Below are 17,314 nucleotides of genomic sequence, written 5' to 3'. Positions count from 1 at the left end.
GTATCCATGGCCAAAATTTGGATTCCACCTCCAAATTTCTGTGTATGCAAGGATTGCTGCCAGACAAGTCGCCAGGACAGACAAGTCTGGCTGGTCTTTGACTCCTGAGGGGCAGCACTTACCTGTTTTCCAAACACTGGAAAGGGCTCTCTGCTTTTCTTTTTATGAAGAAACCCCTATCCCTCTTCTCCAGGCACAAATGTTTTAAATTAGGACTCCACATTCATATTTCAAATATCCATGAGTTGCTCCAAGCAAACCTGCCAGGACAGACAGGTCTTGCCTTGGCCTCTGGTGGTTGCCGTTCATCAGCTCCTGAAACATGGGGGCTCTGTGGTTTCCTTCCTATAGAGACCAATGTGACATTTGGGAGCCTTGTGAAAGGAAGGGGCCATTGTGACACTGCAGAGCACCGTGGATCCAAGGGACCATTGTGACACTGTAGAGCCTCGTGGAAGCCAGGACATCTTTGTGGCTCTGTTGGTCTGCATGGTCCCAAGGCACCAGAGTAAAGCAGCGATATGGGAGTTAGCCCAGCTGTAACTCAGAGTCAGTCAGATTTTACCCCAGAAGTATTGGGCATTATTTTAAGCCCTGGGAAACATTTCTTTAACTTAGGGTGAGTTTGAGAGTTCCCCCATAAGCCTTTAGCGTTGTTAAGCTAAGTTGTCCAAGTTCTCCTCCCCTATTAGTTACTTGTTTCCCCTATATGGTTATTGTTCTAGAGTGTTCTACCCTCAAGTTTATATATTGTTTCTTCGCCTTTATCTCAGGTCTTTGAATGCCACCCCTTGTACTGTGCTGGACTTCTCCATGTTTATTGTTTTTTTCACCCTGCTATTAAAGTTTTTTTTTGACAACTCCATTGATCCTGCTTGTAGGATCATTGGGGACTAGGACGGTTGGGACGGACAGAGACAAGAGATGTCTGAAGCCAGGTCTCGGAACTTGTGGTTTATTGCAAAGGGTGTGGGTGCAGGGGCCTTGTTTGGAGCTGCCAGCCACAGCGCAGAGCAGGCCCAAAAGAGGAGCTCGAAAGAGGCGCCCAAAATGGATGCCAGAAAGAGGAGGGGAGTTCCCATTACAATACAATAAATCTTCTTCTGTGCTGCATATTCTAATTTTCACTAACCAATCTAGTACAAGATACAAATCTTATACCATTTACATGCAGCCTATAAGGATCATTACATTACCATACTGTGCTACATTTTAAACCCTAAAAACTACACTTTGGACTCCTTCTGCCAAGCTAGTAGGGTCTGCTCTGACCCTTGGGCTTGTCTGCAAGCAGAGGGTATTGTTTCATCAAACGAAGATTACCTTCAGTCGGCCATACAGTTGTTTGCCAGTTGTCCAGGAACTAAGGCTTGGTGTCTCAAAGCTTGCTTTCATTTCAAGCTCACGTATAGTTTCCATATTCTCAAAATCTTTTGCCAGGCAATCATATTTATAAGGCTTTCCTGTTTCATCATCCCCAGCATCTGCTTCTTTTCATTTTCACCACCCATGCCCTGAAGTTGGGGAACCAGAATGGTTTGTCACAGCCACCCTCATTGCGACCTTTGCCGCCCGAACAGGGACCATGACATTTCGTCACGTCAGAGTGGTTAGCTGATGGATAAGCCAGTGCTCCCCGGGATTTTGGATTGTGTCAGGCTGGCAGATTCATCATTGTTTTGAGGGATCTCGGCCAGGATCCCCAGGGACAACGACAGTTTCACCTGCGTAGGATTGCATGGGGGTTTAGGGAAACGCAGGACAATTATTGCCCATTTTGCTACTGCATTTTTACAATATGCACCCACAACCCATTATTGATTTGGGGTGTTCCAGTGGCTGCTCCACCTAAGGTGGAGAAAGAGAAAAATGGGCAGCCGGATCTCCAAAGTAGAAAGGTGTGTATATGGATGCTCCAAGTTAATTCTCACTGATCATGACCAAATATCTTCAAAGAACAAATAAAAATCAATTGTGAAGTGGGTCATTAAAAATTTTCCAGATGCCCCTCAGCCTGACTGTCCTCCCTCCATCTTGGCTCCTCCACTTCCTGCTACCACAACCTTCTCTTCCACCCTGAATGAACCTCCAGACTCCACCCCCAGAACTGCAGGTCACGCCCCCACTTTTAATCATTCCACCTTCCCCCTGGGCCATGCCTCCAGAATGCCAGCCCAGGGGTATGCCATCCTAAATCAAGACCCTTCCTCCCCAAAACTTGACAAAATGGCAGTGCCCTTTGCCTAACCCTCTGGCAACAATATAACCCCATGGTCACAGATACTAAGCCCAACTGTCACACTATTTCTAATCCAAATGTTTCTGCTCCAAGTTATTCTTCCTCCTCAGAAGACAGTTTGGACTCCTCAGAGCCATCTTGCTCTTCAACCAGAGAAGATCCCTGGGAAAGGATCCGGAAAGAAGAAGTTAAGAAAGGAGACTGGCAAATAGCCTTGAAACTCCTCATTGCCCTGGTATGGTATGAAAGAAGGGGGCAGAATCCCAGGTATCAGCCACCGGTTTGAGGGGAAATCAAGGATCTGTGTAGGGCAGCTAAAGACCATAGGAAGGACTTACCTTGTTTTAATGGCCTAATAAGGGCCATGTTTACAGCACATGTGTCAACATCATGTGATTTAAAATATATTATGACCATGTTGTTGTCACCTGCAGAATACACCCTGTGGGAAGGGGAATGGAAGTATTTACTAAATCAATTAATTGCAGACTATGCTAATAATGAGGCAAGGGTGGAATTGACAAACAATCATCCAGCTGGAGAAGGACTACACAGCCTACCAGATGACCAAGCAGCAGGTATCCCCAGAGAAGTATTGAATGATATAAAAGAGATGGCTTTGCAAGCTTTAATCCAGGTATCGGATGGTAGCACCCCCAATGTGGACTGCCTTGGGTGGCTGCAGCTAAAGGTTTAGGACAATTAGACCATCTTGGGTACCTGTTAAGTAAGCAAACCAATGCTACCTCCCTCACATTGAGTGGCCTGCTCTCAGACATAGAGACAATCAGACATGCCACCTTGTAGAACAGTGATGGAGTTTTTACTCTGGGCACATGGCTGTGTAGACTCTGAGGGCATGTGTTGCATGAACCTCTTCAGCCACAGTGAGTCAATCCACAAGAACATTCAGGTACTGAAGGAAGGGTTCAAGAAGCTCCAAGTCAAAAACAAAGACTGGGTCAAACAACTCTTTGAATCCAAGGGACTAAAGGGTTGGATGATGTTGAGATAAAACAGGACTATTCATTCTCTTAATGGTTGTTTTTTTATTGTTAAATATCCTATGATTGTTTGGATGCTTTTAGAAAGTCTTAAAAAATTCTTTCAGTTCCAACTTTGTTGTAAAACAGAAAGGGGGAAGATCATACCCAACACAGGCTCCTCATGGACTCCTTGGAGGAGAGAATTGGAGGTCAGGATGGTACAAAAACTTCTCAGAAACTCAGTGTGGGAAGGAAAACCCTTAAAAGTACCTAAAAGTATTCCTAAATCCATAAAGTACCTTAAAAACCTTGAGTATCACAAGGCATAAATAGGCACCACTGAGTGTCAGTACAAAACTCACCAGGGACTCATTAAAGCAGATAATTGGGGCCATGATTGAACAAACATCTCACAGAGTCTGTATCAAAAGGGAAACACCAAGTACCTTAAAATGACTAAAGTACTTTGAAGCATTAATGAGCCCCACTGAGTGTTGTTACTGACAAAGCCTCTCCAAGGCCTAATTACAGCAGATAATTGGAGGCCATGATTCCACAAACCTCTCAGAGACTCCAAGGCAAAAGCCAAACCCAAATTCCTTGGAAAAGTCTGCAGTCCCTGGGAGCATTAAGGAGCCCCCAGGGCCATTGCTGAGCAAGGCTCCCCAGGGACTCCTTCCAGCAGATCCTTGAGGCCACTGGGATGTGGGCAGGGGGGAGATGCTGAGGGCAGGACAAGGGGCTGACAGTGCCCAGCCTGGCTGGGGCTGTGCCAGGAGGCCCCAGGGCCTCAGGACAAGGTGTCTCCTCCCAGCCATTGGTGGCACAGACCCTGCTGTGCCTCAGGACACCAAGACTTGGCTTCTCTTTGTCCCCACCTTTCATCACTGCCTCCAGTTCTCTGCTCTGCCTGGGGCCTGGGGACACTTTCTCAGTCATGTGCCTCTCTGAGACCCATTAACTGTCCAAGAAACTTTGGAGTTGGATTCTGACTTGGAGTTCTGGAGAGGTTTCTTCAGCTCCCTCTCAGGAACTGATGTTCAGGGCCTGAGCACAAAGCCCCAGAGGCTCATTAAAGTCCTTGTGCTGTGTTTGTGCTGCTGAGCTGGGCTGGGCTCCTGGCACAGAGGCAGCTCCTGGTAACCAAGAGGAGATTCAAAAGCACATTTCTCCTGATGAGCGGCTCTTCTGCCAGCCCAGCAGGGCTGGGGCACTGCCTGCAGCCACCCCGGGCACAGCACAGAGGCACAGAGAGCTTCAATCAGTCAGGGCTGGGAAGGTGCTGAGAAGTGCCTGGGGCAGAATCACTGCCAGCCCTTGGCACAGGAACCTCTGGCTACAGGACAATGCAGCGGCATCTCCTGGAGCCATCTCCTCATGCTGGAACATCCCAGTGCCTACAGAACCTGTGAGTACATTCTCTGATTGTCTCTTGTGCAGAGCAGCCAGGGGTGCCCAGGGCTGTCGTGCAGAGCAGGGTCCTGCAGCGCAGGGCGCTGTGCTGGGGCAGGGACTCTGCTGCCTGCCAGGGACAGCTCTCAGCCAGCCCTGGCAGCTGCTCCCAGCATGGGGTGACAAGGTCTGGGTGGGAGGAGACAGCTGGTAAGGCTTACAAGTGTTCTCCTTGTGTGGTGAGGATGCTGCATTGCTCAGGATTGCTCCCAGCAAGGCTTTGAACTGCAGAACATTCCTAAGCAGATTATACAGGAGGCGGAGGAAGGCAGGGGCTGCATAAAAGGGAAAAATTTATTAATCTTCTGCTTTGGGTTCCTGGGATGGGAAATTGCACATAGATATTCATCTCTCGGTTCATGTTTAGAAAAAATAAAAAAAATTATCTCAGCTCTTAATAAAGCAGGCAGTGACAGAAATCAGCACAGGGCCCCTCACAGGCAGTGTCAATGTCGCTTTTTCAGCCTCCTCAGGGTTGCTCTGATAGAGCCATCAGAGCCTGCAGAGCCAGAGGTGCCCCTGGGCAGTGCCAGAGCTGGGAGGGGTCTGCAGGGCAGAGCTGAGCCCCCAGAGCTGGGCTGGGCCCTGGCTGCACTGGCAGGGCCCAGCCCTGGGCACAGGGAAGCAGCTGCTGGCAGGGACAGCTCCAGGCAGCAGAGCCCTGGGCAGGCAGTGGGGGGAAAGTGCCCCCAGGCTGTGCTTGGATATTTAAAGTGCTCTCCAAACCCAATAATTCCATGATTACTATTTATACAGGTCCCCATGCCAAGGCACCAAGGCACAGAAATGTCCAACAGCAGCTCCATCAGGCACTTCCTCCTGCTGCCATTGGCCGACACGCGGCAGCTGCAGCTCCTGCACTTCTGCCTCTTGCTGGGCATCTCCCTGGCTGCCCTCCTGGGCAACGGCCTCATAATCAGTGCCGTAGCCTGCGGCCACCACCTGCACACGCCCATGTTCTTCTTCCTGCTCAACCTGGCCCTCAGCGACCTGGGCTCCATTTGCACCACTGTCCCCAAAACCATGCACAATACCCTCTGGGACACCAGGGACATCACCTACACTGGATGTGCTGCTCAAGTTTTTTTTTTTGTTTTCTGCGCAGCAACAGAGTTTTATCTCCTGACCATCATGTGCTACGACCGCTACGTGTCCATCTGCAAACCCCTGCACTACGGGACCCTCCTGGGCAGCAGAGCTTGTGCCCACATGGCAGCAGCTGCCTGGGCCAGTGCCTTTCTCAATGCTCTGCTGCTCACGGCCAATACATTTTCCCTGCCCCTGTGCCATGGCAATGCCCTGGGCCAGTTCTTCTGTGAAATCCCTCAGATCCTCAAGCTCTCCTGCTCCAAACATTATCTCAGGGAATTTGTCCTAATTGCTGTAAGTGTGTGTTTAGCACTCTGCTGTTTTGTGTTCATTGTTTTCTCTTATGTGCAGATCTTCAGAGCCGTGCTGAGGATCCCCTCTGAGCAGGGACGGCACAAAGCCTTTTCCACCTGCCTCCCTCACTTGGCCGTGGTCTCTCTGTTTATCAGCACTGCAGCATTTGCCTACCTGAAGCCTCCCTCCATGTCCTCCCCATCCCTGGATCTGACCCTGTCAGTTCTGTACTCGGTGGTGCCTCCAGCCCTGAACCCCCTCATCTACAGCCTGAGGAACCAGGAGCTCAAAGCTGCAGTGTGGAGACTGATGACTGGATGGTTACAGGAACATTAAACTCCTAGCCAATTTCTGCAACGCACTAATAATAAAAGTTGTATTTGATGTTTCATGTTGTTTGGTTGTGGGGTCTTTATTATCTTGTTTTAATTTTTCATATTATCCACAAAGAAATATAAATGCTTGTGCCACCTGGGGGTGGCAGTGCCAGGGCTGCAGCAGGCACAAGCCATGGGCACTGCTGGGGCAGCACTGACGCCTCAGCCCAGGGCCTGGGGGCTCCAGGCTCCTTGCCCAGGCTCTCTCAAGAACACACCCCGGCCAATGCTCAGCACAGAAAAGCCCCATGAGCAGCCCCAGGCTGGCCGTGGGCAGGCTGGGGGCAAAGAGCATGGCTGGGGCTCTGCAAGGGCCCTGGGGCAGATGGGAAGGAGCAGCAGAGCAGGGGCTGATCCATCCCCAGTGCACTGCACAGCCCAGGACAGCGTCCCAGAGCGTCCTGATGCAGCTGCCAATACCATCCCCTCTGCAGCCCTGGCCTCTCCCCCAGCTCACACAGGTGCCCCATCCTTGCAGGCACAGACACGGCAACACTGGCTCAGCAGCCCCTGTTTGCATTGCACAGAGCAGGGGGAGCACCCCCATGCTGTTGGTGTGGGGACATGAACCTGAGGGAGCACAAAGGCCATCAGCTCCTGCGGCCAGCAAGGGCTGGAGAACTTGAACATCTACCAGGGCCCTCACCCGCTCCTCACAGCACTTGTGCTTCAGACCTCTCACCCGCCTTGTTGCCCTTCTCTGGACACACTCCAGCCCCTCCATGTCCTTCCTAAATTGAGAGGCCCAGAACTGTACACAGCACTCGAGGTGCTGCCCAAGCAGTGCTGAGCACAGGGGAGAAATCACTGCCCAGCTCCTGCAGGCCACACCATTCCTGATCCAGGCCAGGAGCCATTGGCCTTCTTGCCCACCTGGGCACACTGCTGGCTCATGTTCAGCCTGCTGTCCATCAGTCCCTGTTCGTCCCTTTCTGCCTGGCTGATGTCCACCCACTCTGTCCCCAGCCTGTAGTGCTGCAGGGGTTGATGTGGCCAAAGTGCAGGACCCGGCACTTGGTCTTGTTAAACCTCACCTTGTTGGATTTGGGCCCTGGATCCAGCCTGTCCAGGGCCCTGTGCAGAGCCCTCCTACCCTCCAGCAGATTAAACTCGCACCCAATTTTGTGTCAGCACGGTTCCCCAGAGTGCCCCAATGGTCTCCATGGTTCCATGGGGCCTCCCAGTGTCACAATGTCCCTTTGGTTCCATAGGACCCTTTGGTGCCACAAAGTCCCTTGGATCTTTAGCCCTGCAGTGTCACATTGGCCCTTGGTCCCCCCAGGCCCTGAAGTGTCACAGTGGATCCTTGGTTCCATGAATCATAGAATCACAGAATTTCTAGGTTGGAAGAGACCTTGAAGATCATCGAGTCCAACCCATGTTCTAACACCTCAACTAGATCATGGCACCAAGTGCCACATCCAGTCTTCCCTTTAACACATCGAGGGATGGTGACTCCACCACCTCCTGGGTCGATGATTCCAGTATTACCACTCTTTCTGTGAAAAATTTCCTCCTTAATTCTAGCCTCTATCTCTCTTGGCGCAACTTGAGACTGTGTCCTCTTGTTCTGTCTGTTGTTGCCCCGACAAAGAGACCGACCCCCAGCTCACCACAGCCACCCTTCAGGAAGTTGAAGAGGGTGATTAGGTCACCCCTGAGTGTCCTTTTCTCCAGGCTGAACAACCCCATCTCCCTCAGTCGTTATTCATACGGCCTGTGCTCCAAGCACCTCACCAGCCTCGTTGCTCTCCTTTGGACACGCTCAAGCATCTCAACATCCCTCCTAAGCTGAGGGGCCCAGAACTGGATGCAATACTCAAGGTGTGGCCTCACCAGTGCCTAGTACAGGGGAAGAATGACCTCCCTACTCCCACTGGCCACACCGTTCCTGATACTGGCCAGGATGCCACTGGCCTTCTTGGCCACCTGGGCACACTGCTGGCTCATGTTCAGCCGACTGTCAACCAGCACCCTCAGGTCCTTTTCCTCCTGAGCACTGTCCAGCCACACGGTCCCCAGCCTATAACGTTGCAGGGTGTTATTGTGGCCAAAGTGCAGGACTCGGCACTTGGACTTATTGAACTTCATCCCATTAGATTCTGCCCATCCATCCAACCGTTCCAAGTCCCTCTGCAAAGCCCTCCCTCCCCCTAACAGATCAACACAGGCTCCCAGCTTAGTGTCATCTGCAAATTTGCTAATGAAAGACTCTAAACCCTCATCCACATCATCAATAAAAATATTAAACAGAACTGGCCCCAGCACAGACCCCTGAGGGACACCACTGGTGACTGGTCACCCGCTGGATGCAGCACCATTCACCACCACTCTCTGGGCCCGGCCATGCAGTCAGTTCCTAATGCAGCAAAGAGTGCTCCTGTCCAAGCCACGGGCTGCCAGCTTGTCTAGGAGTATGCTATGGGAGACAGTGTCAAAAGCCTTTCTGAATTCCAAATAAACAACATCTACAGCCTTCCCTGCATCCACTAGGCGGGTTACCTGGTCATAAAAGGTGACCAGGTTGGTCAAACATGACCTACTCCTCCTAAATCTATGCTGGCTGGGTCTGATACCCTGGCCATCCTGTAAATTCTGTGTGATGGCACTTAATATAAACTGTTCCATTATTTTGCCAGGTAGTGAGGTCAGGCTGACTGGTCTATAATTACCAGGATCCTCCTTTGCACCCTTTTTGTGAATGGGTATCACATTGGCCAGCTTCCAGTCATCCATAACCTCACCAGTGAGCCAGGACTGTTGGTAAATGATGGAGAGTGGCTTTGCAAGCTCATTTGCCAGCTCTCTCATTACCCTGGGGTGGATCCCGTCTGGTCCCATAGATTTATGAATATCTAAGCATTTCAGCAGTTGTATGACTGCCTCCTCTTGGATAATGGGGGGATCATTCTGCTCCCTGTCACCATCAACCAGCCCAGGCAGGCAGGTGTCTTGAGGGCAAGTCATCTTCCCACTAAAAACTGAAGCAAATTAGGCATTAAGCACTTCTGCCTTTTCCTCATCTTCAGATACTAAGTTTCCCCCTTTTGTCCAATAAAGAACAAAGGCTGGTCTTACCTTTCCTTCTACCATTAATGTATTTGTAAAAACATTTTTTATTACCCCTTAGAGAAGTTGCCTTTTTAAGTTCAAACTGAGCTTTGGCCTCCCTAAGCAATCAAACCAGAAATGGACCGAGAACAGTCCCTGTATGTGTGTGAGACACAAGGACACTGACGGCAAGGATAAAAGGAACATGGCCTGAAAGCTTAACAGAGCTCAAACTTAACAGGACTTTACTAATACATTAACCTTAACTGATACTTTCAACCTCACAGTTTAGCAAATGAGCAGAGCGTAACAGCATGTAACCGAACTTAAACCTATGACTTCACAATTTAACAGAGGAATAACACTTAACAATATTGAACTTAACATATAACTTATACTAAAGGTAACCGCTTAGCAAAAGAAAACCTCTCAGCAGCATTTAACTTCATTTAGGCCTTGTGATTTAACCCTCCCTACAGGCCTGACTGACTCAGCTATCCCAAGCACTCCAACCCCTCAGAGAGCAGCATTTCTGCCAGATTTCCCCAGCACAGGCACTCATGTGTGTACACAGACACAAAGAGTCAGTGCCAGGCACCTGTGAGAAATTCCCCTGAGGGCAGGGAATGCTCCCTGTGGATCCTTTGGCATCTCCCCAGCAAAGGGCAAAGGGTTGAGCCTGGAGGAGTGGGGGGATCGGCCCAGGCTCCGTCGTTGTTCAGGATCCCCGAGTGCAGCAAACGGGAGAGTTCCCGGCTGGGAGAGGCCCCACTCAGAGGGAGTCGCTGGCCCAGGAGAGCTCCAAGGGCTCCTTTTGGAGCGCTGTGTGCAGGGCCCCAAGAGAGGGGCTTCAGTCCCAGCAATGGCTCATCCTGGCTGCACTTGGCACCAACAGCTTTCTTTGGCAGTGTGAGAACAGGGATGTTGTGCCATGGAGGGAACAGAAACAGTTCCCAGGGCTTCTGCTACAGAAACCAGGAGCTGGTTGGGCAGCAGCAGTGCCTGGAGCAGACAGTGTTTGTGATGAGCTGCAGAGGAGCTGAGCCCAGGGGATGTTGGCCAAGGCCGAGGCCCAAGGAGCATTTCTCAGCTGGCAGGGCGGCCTGAGAAGGGGAGGGGGGAATGCAGCAGCAGAGGGCCCATGGAACCAAGGGACCAGTGTGACACTGTGGGGCCCTGTGAGACCAAGGGACCATTGTGACACTGTGGGACCCTGTGAGACCAAGGGGCCATTGTGACACTGTGGGGCTGAATGGAATCATGGAGACCACTATGAGATTGCTAGGCCTCATGGAACCAAGGGGACTGTACTGACACTGTGTGGCTCCATGGAATGTAGGGATCATTGTGACATTGAGAGGCCCCATCAAACCAAGGGTCCATTATTACACCACGGGGCCTCATGGAACCATGGAGACCATTGTGACACTTTGGGGTTTCATGGAACCAAGGGGCCATTGGGACATTGCAGGGCCTCGTGTCATCAGTGGTCCATTGTGACACTTGGCCACTAAAGGAGACCATTGTGACACTGCAGGGCTTCACGGAACCTCGAGGCCATGGTGACATTGTGGAACACCATTGAACAAAGAGTTCATTGTGACATTTCAGGCCTGCATGGAACCAAAGCTCCAGGATGACACAGAGGGGCCTTCTGTCAGCAATGGTCCATTGTGACACTGTGGAACCAAAGAGACCATTGTGACACTGCAAATCCCCAAGGTCCAAAGTCCATTGTGACATAGCAAGGCTCATGGAAAAGAAGAGTCACATGACATTGTGGGACCTGGGGAACCACGGAGACCATTGTGACACTGCAAGGCCTGATGGAATCATTGGGACCATTGTGACACTGTGGGACTCCATTGAAGCAAGGGTCTATTGTGACACTGCAGGTCTTCTTGTAATCAAGGAGCCCTTGTGACACTGCTGGACCCCATAGAAACAGGTCACCATTATGGCACTGTGGGGCCTCATAGATCCAAGGCACCATTGTGACAGGGTGGGGCCCCATAAAACCAAAGGAACAAAGAACAGGTCTGGTTGGTTTGGCCTCCCAGGGGCCACCTAACTGGTCCAGCTGACCCTGGCATGTTGAGGATCTCTTCTCATCTGCTGCTGAAGCACAGGGACTCCATGCTTTCCTTCCTATGGAAAAGAACTCTCCTTCTCCTCCAGGAACCCATGGTCAGATTTGGGATTTCTCCTCCGAATTTCCTTATATCCAGGGATTGTTCCCATAGGAATATTGCCAGTACAAATCCGGCTGCAGTGGTTTCACAAGGGTCACTTCCCATCTGTCCCCAAAACATTGGGGAAATCTCTGCGCTTTCCTTCCTATGGGAAAGGACTGTCCTGCTTCTCCAGGTGTCCATGGCCGAGATTGTGTTTTCACCTCCAAAATTCCCTAAATCCAAAGACTGCTCCCAGACAAAATTTGCCTTTCCGGTCAAGTCTGGCTGGCCTTGGTCTAGTGAGGCTCTCACCTGCTTTCCAAACACTGGGGTTCTCTCTTTCCTTCCCATGGAAAAGAACACTCCTTCTCAGCCAGGTGCCCATGGCTAGAGTTGGGATTTCAACTCCAGCATTTCCCTGTTGTGACAGACTGGAGGAGATTGTTGGCTGGAAACAATTTGTGTAGGGGGGAGGAAGGGGCAGGTCCAGCCTTGCCCGGCCCTGGAACCCCAGCCCTGCCCTGCCCTGGAGCCCCAATCCCCCCAGAGCCTCTATCCCAGCCCAGCAGTGGCTGCCAGTCCCTGGCACAGCACAGGCAATGCTCCACAGCCACCTCTGCAGCCCCAGCCCAGCTCCTGAGGCACCAAATGAGCCCAAGTCCCACCTGGGGGAAGGGCCCAGGAAGACCAAGGGGAATTGAAGGCTGACCACAAGGCAAGCACACATCTTGACCCTACCTCCTCTTGGAATTTCCACCTGAACACTGCTGGAATCCAGGAGTTGGTAGCTCTGTGTGTGCTTCTCTGCATCTTTTTGCCTTGCTCTCTTTCTGTGTCTTCTTCTGTTTCTGTACTCCTGCAAATTTTGATAAATATTAAATGGAAGAGGCTTAGAATTTGTGAAGTTGAATGGCTCAAGTCAATGCTTTGAGAAGTGTTTTATGTTGACTGAATGTCTGTTGTAATTTGAGATGAGAAGAATTTAAATAGTAAAACTTTTTTGTGTAATTGACAATCTGTTAAACCACTAAGATACTGAACACGTCTCTGTGAAACACAAATGTTAAAGATGAAAAAGCCCAGGAACGTCCTCTTTCTTTTCCAGTCAACAAAGAAGCAGTGGGCCTCAGCCCCCATATTAAACAAAGCAAAGCAAAGCAAAGCAAACCAAAGCAAACCAAGCAACCCTGCCATGGGCTGAGCCCCTTCCCCCTCCCCAGGCTGCCCCTCTCCACATTGGCCCCATTCTAACCAAACCAAACCCCAACAACTACCAAACAGGAAAACAGGAGGCTACAAAACCCCAACCAGAACAAAGCAAGACACAGCTATTGAAATCTTACCAAGTCCCCTCCCCCCAACACAACTAAAACAAAAAACACCTACAACCCATACAAAATAACCTTACAAATTAAAACTTAAACATAAAAAAAGGCAAAAACCAACCATAAAACCAATCATAGACCAACACAACACGACTTCCACCACAAGTTACTGGAAAGTCAGATGTTAACTCTTTCAATACTTCAATCCTCCCTTGAGTTAAAGAAAAAACAAAATGCAAGCATATAAAAAAATGACATAAAACCATCAAAATCAGTAAAGAAGAAATGAAATCCTAATTTAAAAGAAAGAAAAAAATACCTTAATCTTAAAACTAAAATCCTCCTATAAACTATAAAGAAAAAACTCTTTTTCTTTACAAAACTATTTTAAAAATTCAAATTTGTATCAAACAAAAACCTCCATGCTAAAATAAACAAATGTTAAAACCCTGCAATTTCATAAGAAGTTGAAACAGGAAAAAAAAAAAGTAATTCAGTATCCCCAAGAGAAGATCTCTATTCCCAGAGATAAAAATAATTTAAAAAGTAAATAATAAAAACTATATTATAACTCATCTTTAAAACAATACCCCACAATTCAACATGGCCCATCAACATGCTGTAAAAAAGCTTGTAGCTATAAAGACAATTTCACAATAACAAAGTTCCCCAGACAACTGTTATCCATGACAAAATTAAGTACCACAAAAAAAAATTTCCTCCTGTAAAAAACCTCCATAATCTTAACAAGAAAATCTTATCACGCTAAAACCAAAAAAAAAGACAATTCTAGAAATAGTAAACCACTAGAAACTTTGAGTTTAGTTTCTTTATATTTCAGGTTAAAAAATAATTGTAAAGAAAAAAAAGTATTCTAAAGAATTTATTTTAATTCTTACTACCTTTTTTCTTTTAGTTACTTTTAATAAAATTTTCTTTCTACCCTTTAAATATATTAAGCCTACTATACCTTCCTCAAAATCCTATCTCACAACAAAATAAATACATAAATAATTTATTGACAATAAAATCCACCACACTCATCAATACGTTAATTAAGAAATCTCAAGATTAGAAAAATCTTGAATTAACAAACCAAAACCACTACAGTGTCATAATAACCTTTTGCCAAAGTTTCTCTGATTTTCTAAAGTACCCAGTAAAGGCTGTTTTGTTGTTTTGAGTTCCTGAGAATCTCTTGCTGGTATTTCTCCAGTGAGTCAAACTCAGAGAACACAAAAAATTGTAACTCCTTTTAAATGTCTCCTTGAGAGAGTTGTTTGGGAGATGGGGTTTCAGGGCTTGTGTGTCCTGCTTGGCCCAGCCCAGGCAGGGCTTTCCCAGCCACATTCCACACTCCATTGCCCAGCTGGAGCCCCTGGTGCCTCTGAGTTGTGCTGCCCCAGCCCCAGGGACGCTCTCCTTGTCTGCCCATTCCCCCACGGTCTCTGGGCAGGGATGGCCTCAGTGGGGGCTGCTGACATCCTCAGCAACTTGGAGGCTGCTGCTGAATTTCACAGCTGCAGAGGCTTGTTCAGCCTTGAGCTCTTGAGTGCAGGAATTCAGTGTCCCACGGCTCATTAACATTCAGAACACCTTAACAAGCCAAGCCTCTGGGGGTAATTTGATTTTAATTTTCAAATCATTCGTGGCTAGGTAGATCTCAGTAGTGTATTCAAAATGAATACATGATATTTAAAAAGAAAGCGAGAAGAGATTTTTTAGGTCTTGTTTAGTTTTTTTTCCTGCTAATTTATTGATATGTGCAATCTCCAGTTTACGCTGAATCCAAGTACATCCTCATGCAGTTTGAATAGATATGAAAATCAAGACCCTCCATGGCTGACAATCAATCAGACTCTGTCCCTACCCCCACCCCACCATTTCCCCCATCCAAGCCCTGGCACTCAGAGCAGCCTTGTGCAAATCTGAGCTCCCTCCAGCCCAGGGTGCACCTGCAGCTTTCAGCTCCTTGGTTCCAGCTCCCACCTGCTTTCCATGGAGAAGGAGCTGCCTGAGACACTGACAGATGTTCATTTATTGTTAGTCAACAAAGCCAAGGCAAGACACAGTTCCCTCAATGCAAAAGTCATTACTCTGTGGGATCTTGAATCCACTTTCCACAGCAGACAGTCTCAGAGCAATGGAAGCACACCTTCTGTGCCCAGCACACATCCCAAGGTCCCCCCCAAACCCTCCCTGCCCAACTCTGCCCAGATTTGCTCTTTGCACACACGAGTGACACGCTGAAGTCAGGAGCTCCCTCCATGCCCAGAGGGAGGAAAAGAGAGAAGGGGGATGAAGAGCTCTCCTGTGCAGGGCCAAGGTCCAAGTGCAGCTCCTGCAGTGGGAACCACAACTCATCAGGTTTGTGTCCTTTGGGCTCAGGGCCTGGTGCCACTCAGAGGCACAGAAAGGTTTATTGCCAACAACCACAAGTTGAACATTAGAACAGTTTAATACCCATCACAGCTTTCCCTCAGCTCTCTTTGATGTCTCAGCAGCTTCTGACATGTCCACCATCTCCCAGGGATTTCTGTATAGAAAGAGTTTTAGACAAAGACATAGGAAAAGCAATTGCAGTATAGTTATAAATTTAATTAGGATTTTGAGTAATGTGATATTTATTTCAATTTCAGAAATATTGAGGAACGTCCTGAAGTTCAAAGCATGAACCCAATCAGTTGCGAGGCACTCAAATGACCAGAAAGCATCTGGAGGAGGAAATCTGAGAGAAATGGAAGGGAAATAGATCCAGATGGTCAAGTGATGTCGTTCGACATGGCCATTTATCCAGGAGACCTGGAAACATCTGAAAGAAGGAGTGTCATGAAATATTAGACTGAATATTGGATGGCAAAGGCAGAGGGGAAGATCAGTATTTCTTCTCCTGCCATCACTAAAAGGATCCAGTAGATCCAGAAAATTCCTGTTCCAGGCAGGAAAAATTTGCCATTTCTTAAAAGTATTTAAATGACCTAGATAATAAAAATATGCTTGTATATTATGAGACCAGTGGTGTTAAAACCTGTGGCCCTTTCCAGGCAGACATCAGTTGTGTGCCCATGAACAGGCAGTGCCACTTGTGCCCTGAGGTGTGCCCCATGGCCTCCCTGCTGGGCAGCCTCTGCCAGCTCCTGCAGAGCCCGTGGCACCTGTGGGGCTGCACAGACAGCCCTGCCCCGGGCTCTGCCAGCCTCTGGGCCAGCAGAGAGGCAGCCAGGGCTGGCCATGGCCGGGAACAGGCCCTGAGCCCCGCAGGAGGATGGAGCTGGGCCACAGCCAAACTCAGCCCAGGCCAAAGCTGGGCTCAGCAGCCATGGCTGCCAAGGGCTGGGCACAGAGGCTGGCTCTGACAAATGTCCTGGGCCCCCTCCCTGCTCTGTCCATGCCACCAAGGGCACAGAGCAGCCTCCTCTCTGGGCCACTTGCCTGTTTGCAATGCCTTGCACAGGCGCTGGCCCTGCCCCACAAGGCCTGGCCTGAGTCCTGCCCCTGCACGCTCAGCCAGGCTGAGATGGACACTGATGGTTTCTGGGCCAGGCTCTCTGAGCCCAGCCCAGCTCCCTGCAAGCTCTGCCAGCTGCCCTGAGCTCTGGGCAGCACCAAGGGCCTCTCCCCAGCCCAGCCCAGCTGGCTCTGGCCCCACAGCTCTGCTCAGGCAAGGCTGCTCGGGGCACTGTCCCACAGCCTCAGCCCCTGGCAAGGGCACAGCAGCAGCTGCAGCTGCCACAGGACTCAGCCCCAGCCATGGGGGAAGGGGCTTGGCCAAGGCCAAAGGAGGCTCCCTGGCTGCCCTGCTCCCCTCGGGCTGAGGTGCTGAGAGCTCTGCAGCCCCTGCTGGCATCCCATCTGCCCAGGGCAGTATAAGAGCCCCAATCTTGGGGCCCTATGGAGCTGGTCCTGCTCCAGGCTCAGAGCCCATCCCAGAGCTGGGGCAGCCACAAAGCTGTGCATATTTCTGTTCATTGCTGCTCTGATGGGGATGGATCTTGAGCCACTTGGAGGCCGATGATGAATTTTACTGCTCCAGAGGCCTCTTCTTTCTTGAGCTTCTCAGTTCAGGAATTCAGTTAGAAAAGCTCATAAATATTTGTTCAGAATACCAAAACAAGACAAGTCTCTGGGAATCATTCAAGTTTTTAATTCTTCAGAGGTTAATTAGTCACATTTCAGAAGTGCATTCAAAATGAATATAGTATATTGAAAACAATGAAGAGAGAACTGTTTTGTCCAGTTCAGTTGTCTTTTCCAGTTTAGGTTGATATCAGCAATGTCCAATTTATATTGGCCCCCACCACCTTCTAATGCATTTTGAACAGATATG

At 49.3% G+C, this 17,314-nt stretch overlaps 1 long non-coding RNA gene across 1 annotated transcript in view; it reads right to left on the bottom strand.

Annotated features, from left to right (window-relative positions):
- Positions 1-17,314, bottom strand: part of LOC141727740 (uncharacterized) — a 572,619-nt gene that overhangs the window by 90,356 nt on the left and 464,949 nt on the right. The window lies entirely within an intron of this gene.

Source organism: Zonotrichia albicollis, unplaced genomic scaffold, assembly GCF_047830755.1.
Source record: "Zonotrichia albicollis isolate bZonAlb1 unplaced genomic scaffold, bZonAlb1.hap1 Scaffold_254, whole genome shotgun sequence".
Taxonomy (NCBI): Eukaryota; Metazoa; Chordata; class Aves; order Passeriformes; family Passerellidae; genus Zonotrichia; species Zonotrichia albicollis.
Note: the sequence above shows the minus strand (reverse complement) of the source record. Positions and strands in the feature narration are given on the sequence as shown.